General features: G+C 46.9%; 1 pseudogene; it reads left to right on the forward strand.

Moving 5' to 3' along the window:
- The first annotated feature begins 1,486 nt into the window (after positions 1–1,486).
- Positions 1,487–6,051, forward strand: part of LOC119321171 — a 96,671-nt pseudogene continuing 92,106 nt past the window's right edge.

The raw sequence follows: 6,051 nt of genomic DNA on the forward strand, positions 1-6,051 counted from the left end.
GGGTGTACAGCTCCTTCACAGTCTTAGGTAACCGCATGTTCATCTTGGCATGAATTCGGCGGTTGCGCACATTGGACTCGAAGGCAGCTATCGCAGCTGCCAGATTGATATTTGCAATATTCCTATGAACTTTAGTGAACCTCTGCAAATATTGGCGGAGGGTTTCTCCTTCCTTCTTCTGGCGAAGCTATAGATTGCTGGGGTGGCCCGGCTCCTGGTGGCCGTTGGTGAAAGCGCCGATGAACTCATGGCACAGATCTGCCCATGACGAAATGGAGTTCTCCGACAGATGCATCAGCCAAGACCTCATGTTGGATTTGAGTGCCAACGGAAATTAGTTGGCAAACACCTTCTCATCTCTTCTCCCGGCAGCCTGGACGGCGATGGTGTAGATGCTCAGGAACTTTGTCGGGTTCATCTATTTGTCATACTTCTCAGGTATCTCTGGCTTTAACGTGCGAACGGACGGCCAACAGACTTACTGCAACTCATGGGTGAAGGCAGGGAAGCCAACCTTGAAGGGTAGGAGCCTGTCAGCACCTAGAGTGGGCTCGTCGACGTCGGGGCCGCCGCGCCCGTCGGCTCGGAGGAGGTTGCCGTGGCGTTGCTCGATGACGCACACGTCTCCTCTCCACCCATCTTCTGAGATTCGCCGTTGGCCTAGATGTTCCCGAGGATCAGAAGAGGCCATCGAGGCGTCATTGAGGTCTTGATTTGGTCGCGCCCACGTCGGCCGCCGTGGCGGGGATTGCATCATGGGCATGGCCTCCCTCGTGCGGGCAGCGGCATGGGCTGTTGCCGTGGCTTGGGGAGGTCACGACGGGGCGGCTCATCGTGAGCCCTCGGTTTCAGTGAAACCGAGCAGACTTTGGATGGTGGCACACCATTCGTCCATCTGCTCGGCCTCCGGTGGAAACCTCAGCAGCAGCTGAGCCCGCGCCATGGCCTCCGAGGCTGTGCTTGGCATAGATGATGACGATGTCGATTGCGCCATCTCCCGGCTCCTGGCGGATCGAGCGGCAGTCACATTGCGCCCCCGCCGTTGCGATGCAACCACCTGGGTAGCAGGGTGGTGAGACTGAGGTGCCCGAGGTCCACCGGCTCCATTGGGCGCACCGCTTTGGTCGGCCCGCCCTGGGAAAAGCGCACGCGCGGCAATTGAACCAGCAGCAAGGACAGCCGTAGGGAAGTGTCTTGCCATGAACCAAGCGCCATCACTATGGCTGCGCCCGTCAACGGCCAGAGCGTGGCTGTTGCGGTGTTACTGATGTCGCTCTCCTCCGGCATCTTCTGCTCCCAGTCAGCCACGAGGGGGACGGTGGTGGTGCCACCTGCTCCGACCACATCCCCTGTAGCATTCGCTCCCTTGTTCGTCTCCGCGCCCCCCGCAGCGTTGGAGGCCGCCGGTAGCGGAGCCATCGAGGTGGGCGGGTGAGCTGAAGGAGCTGATTTCTTCTTGGGTGCATGGTCGATGGTGTTGTCGACGATGCAGATGGAGATGAAGATGACGTGCTGCTTATTTCTTCAGGTTCGCGCAAGCGAACCCCCTACCTGGCGCACCAAAGATGTTGCGGGAAACCACGGCCACCTATGGGACCAGGACAGCCCCTTGCTGGTTCGGCAGGGGGGGTCATGTTGCACAAAGAGCAGACCAACGCAAGGTAGCGTGGAGGGATCACATAGGCAGTTTTACCCAGGTTCGGGCCGCCGCCAGGCGTAAAACCCTACTCCTGCTTTGGTAGATTGATTGGGAAAAGATGGTGGTGGTGCGCAGTACACTTGCCCGGGAGGGTTGCTTCGGGGCAGCAGCGACTATGCGCGTACGGGGTTGTGAGTGATCTCAATTTCTAACCCCTTGTATCGTTGCCATGTGCCTCCTTTTATATATCAAGGGGTTACCACAGTGGCCAATAAGTCATTAGACACTGATATGATAGTAAACAGTGCTATCATACCTAACTCTGCAGGCTGACAGCATGCATTTAATGTGCCGCTTAGTGTCACGTCATTGGTTGCCCGACAAAGTTTGCCGGGCTAATTCACCAGCTCCACGCCTGCTCGCTTAACACGTCTCTGGACGGGTGTCATTTGTGGGGTTCACTTAGTAGGAAGTGGCCGCCATGTGGCGAGTGGCTTCCACTTAATCATACTACATCTTGACATTTCACTAATCCGCAACGTGGGTCGTGGTGGAGCAGTCGGTGGGGTGATCTGGTCTTTGCGAGTCCCGACAGGCCCTACCGGGACGCCTTGGTCCTCTTCTTCTGGGGGTGGCCTCGCCCCTTGCCGGGCTCGCCTGCCTGGCAAGGGAGGCTTCTTCCTTGGTAATATTTCGCTCCTCTGCATTAGCCTCGGTTCCTCTTGATCCTTTAATTGGTTCTTCAAGTCTCTTGGTCTCTTGTTCTGGTGCTTCAATCTTGATCTTGTGCCTGTGCACAGTCAGGTCAGCAGGTCCTCAGTCTGTTGCACCAACACCAATGCATAGTATAAGCAGTTTCTTGGAATTTTGTTGTGTTGGAAACGTAGGGAGGCGGAGATGTACTTCCTCTCTCATAATAATTGCAAGTAGGATCAGCAAGCACATGCATATTATATTCATCAAAATTGTCATGTGCAATGGTAAAATGCAACCCATCAATATAATCCTTAATAACAGCAAACTTCTCTGATATAGTGTAGTTTGGAGAATTCAAAAAGATAATAGGAGTATCATGCATTGGTGCAATAGCAACAATTTCATGTTTAACATAAGGAACAATAGCAAGTTCATCTCCATAAGCATAAGTCATATTGGCATCTTGGCCACAAGCATAGAAAGCATCATCAAAAAGGGATATTTCAGACGAATCAATGGGATCATAGCAATTATCATAGCATTCATCCTTCGGTAAGAACAAAGGGACGTTGAACAATGTATGAGTTGAAGAGTTACTCTCATTAGAAGGTGGGCACGGGTGATAAATCCGCTCTTCCTCCTTTTGTTCTTCGCTCTCCTCATCATCTTTTTCATCCAATGAGCTTGCAATATCATCAATTGCTTCTTCCATAGACTCCTGCAAAATATTAGTCTCTTCTTGGACAGCGGAGACTCTCTCAATAAACACATCAATATCGGAATTGTATTTGTAATTATCATAGCAATATTTAAGGATGGCAAAATTTTCAGGTCTATAAACATCATCATCAAAAGCTTCATACTTTAAAAACAAAGATTCAATTTCATAAGCACCCTTAAAAGTAACAAATTCTTCTGTTCGTTCCACATCATAATAATCGTATATACCATTGGCATAAGAAGTCAAGGTTTCATTATCATTAAATTTGCATGAAAAGGGAAGGTCTGGAGCATTCATCCTAGAGCAACAAGTAAAATCATATCTGAATCATAAATTCCAAGCGTACCAATGAAACATATCAATTTTATCCCATAAAAGTTTCCCTATTTGTGTCAAGCAATAATCCCTAAAATATTCACGTTGATCCAACGTGTCTCTCATTATCATGTTGAATGGGTTTTTCTCAGGATTATCAAAGTTGTGCATAATATTTTTCACATAACGAGCATCGACGGTTTTAGGAGGTTCCCCATTTCCATGAGTAGCAAGTACAACTAATTTTTTTGGTGTTTCGTGTTCCATATCCATAACTAAAGATAGAGGACCACTTAGAACAAAAAATAAAAACTACTTAGTGATAAAGCAAACAAGCACACACGAGAATATTCACCCCACTCTATGCTCCCCAGCAACGGCGCCAGAAAAAGGTCTTGATAACCCACAAGTATAGGGGATCGTAGTCTTCTTTGATAAATAAGATTGTCGAACCCAACTAGGAGATAAAGGCAGAACAAATATTACATCAAGTTCTATCGACCACTGATACAACTCTACGAACTCTTGACGTTTGCTTTATGTAAAACATGTATGAAACTATTTTTCAAGAATAAAACTACGAGTAATTTGCGAGTATAAAACTACAAATAAGTTGCAAGGTAATAAAAGTGGATAGCTTTTGTCAACAAGAAAGTCATTTGTCCCTTGGCAATCGATAACAAGTACGGGTAATCATTCTTGCAATTTTATATGAGGGAGAGGCATGAGCTAACATGCTTTCTCTACTTGGATCATATGCACTTATGGTTGGAACTCTAGCAAGCATCCGCAACTACTATACATCATTAAGGTCGTGAAACCTAACCATAGCATTAAGTATCAAGTCCTCTTTACTCCCATACGCCATAACCCACTTATCCGCATTTAGGCTGTTGTCATCCCCCGCAACACTGACAATAAGCGAACCATGAACATATTGCAACACCCTACATCGGGGGCCCCTCACATTTGCCCGAGACGGAGGGCACCGTAGGACAACACCATATATAAAATATACAATCATACCAACCAAGATAACGATTAACCCATAGGACAAAACGTATCTACTCAAACATCATAGGATAACCATAGATCATTGGGAAATAATATATGGAGTTGAGCACCATGTTTAAGTAGATATTACAACAGGAAGAAGGGGTGTTACACCGCTGCATAGAGGGGGATAGAGTTGGTGTTGACAGTAGCAAAATTGTTGATGTCGATCGCCATCACGATCCTAGCCCCGGCAGCACTACGGCGCCACCGGGAGAGAGGGGAGAGAGCGCCCCTCCTTCTTATTCTTCCTTGGCCTACCCCCTAGATGGGAGGAGAGTTACCCTCCGGTCCATGGCCTCCATGGCGGCGGAGGGGTGGGATCCCCTCCGAGATTGGATCTCCCTCTCTGTTCTCTTCTGTTTTGCGCTCCCCAGATGTGGCCCTTCACCGTTTCTTAAATTCCCAGAGATCCGTAACTCCGATTGCGCTGAAATTTCTACATGATCTTTTCCATAAATTATCTTTCTTGCACCAGAAGAAAGGATCCAACCAACGCTCGAGGAGGCACGCTACACCATGGTGTGCCTAGGCCCCCAAGAGCGCCCCGGTGGGTTGTGCTCACCGTGGGCCTTCGTTTGCGTTGATTCCACCTCCCAAAAGTCACATAAATTGCAAAATAATTATCCATAGATTTTTATTATGTTTGGACATCATTGGATATGGATTTTCTACGATATGAAAAACATGCAAAAAATAGAAACATGCACTGGGCACTGGGTTAATAGGTTAGTCCAATAAATCATATAAAAAGTTGCCAAAAGTATGTGAAAGTTATATAACACTGGCATGAAACAATCAAAAATTATAGATATGTGAGAGACGTATCACTCGGTATCTCCTTCACTGATAGAAGAGACACAACAATTTGTAGACTTCCGGTTGGCCATAGATAGATCTTTGCCATAGGTATGAAAGCGATACCCATTGATGTCGTATTTGTCAAATGAACGGACCTTAAAGTCAAAACCGTTAGAGACTTGTCTCAATTCGGCGTCCATAACCTCTGAATAGCCTACAATTTTAATACAAAAGGATTGTTGCATTATCCGCAAATTAGACAAAGAAATGAAATTGTCTAATGGAATTTACCATTTGTTTGAACCAAGATATGAAACCGGGATAGCCACCTCCAAGCTTTGCCAGAAGCTGATACTCTTAAACAGAATCCTTTTGGATCACCGCTCCATATTAGAATTTGGTGACATATCGACGGTATCAAATATATCAGGGAATAAGAGCAATTCAAAGTAATTAGAAGTTGCAAAACAATGTACGGAGAATTTACTCGATGTACGGCCGCACTTCTGTTAGGTTGTTGATGATATACAATGAAATGGTCCGCCATTCTTCGACATTCAGCGTTAAGGAATTAGAAGCACCGGCTGGTGCGAGACTCCCTTTGAATAGGCTGAGGTTGGATACACCCTTTTTAGGGTTGCCAGCATTATACCGAGGCTTCGGATTATGCAAATGACGAATTTAGGCTTCGTAGTGTGTTGTCACGAAGTTTGCCGCCTCGTCAGTAATGAATGCCTCGGCCATCAATGCTTCAATTCTATGTTTATTTTTACATTTTGCTCCAAGCGTCTTCTGCATCCTCTCAATTGCATAGCACCAATTATTT

The sequence above is a fragment of the Triticum dicoccoides genome, chromosome 6B (genome assembly GCF_002162155.2).
Source record: "Triticum dicoccoides isolate Atlit2015 ecotype Zavitan chromosome 6B, WEW_v2.0, whole genome shotgun sequence".
Lineage (NCBI taxonomy): Eukaryota > Viridiplantae > Streptophyta > Magnoliopsida > Poales > Poaceae > Triticum > Triticum dicoccoides.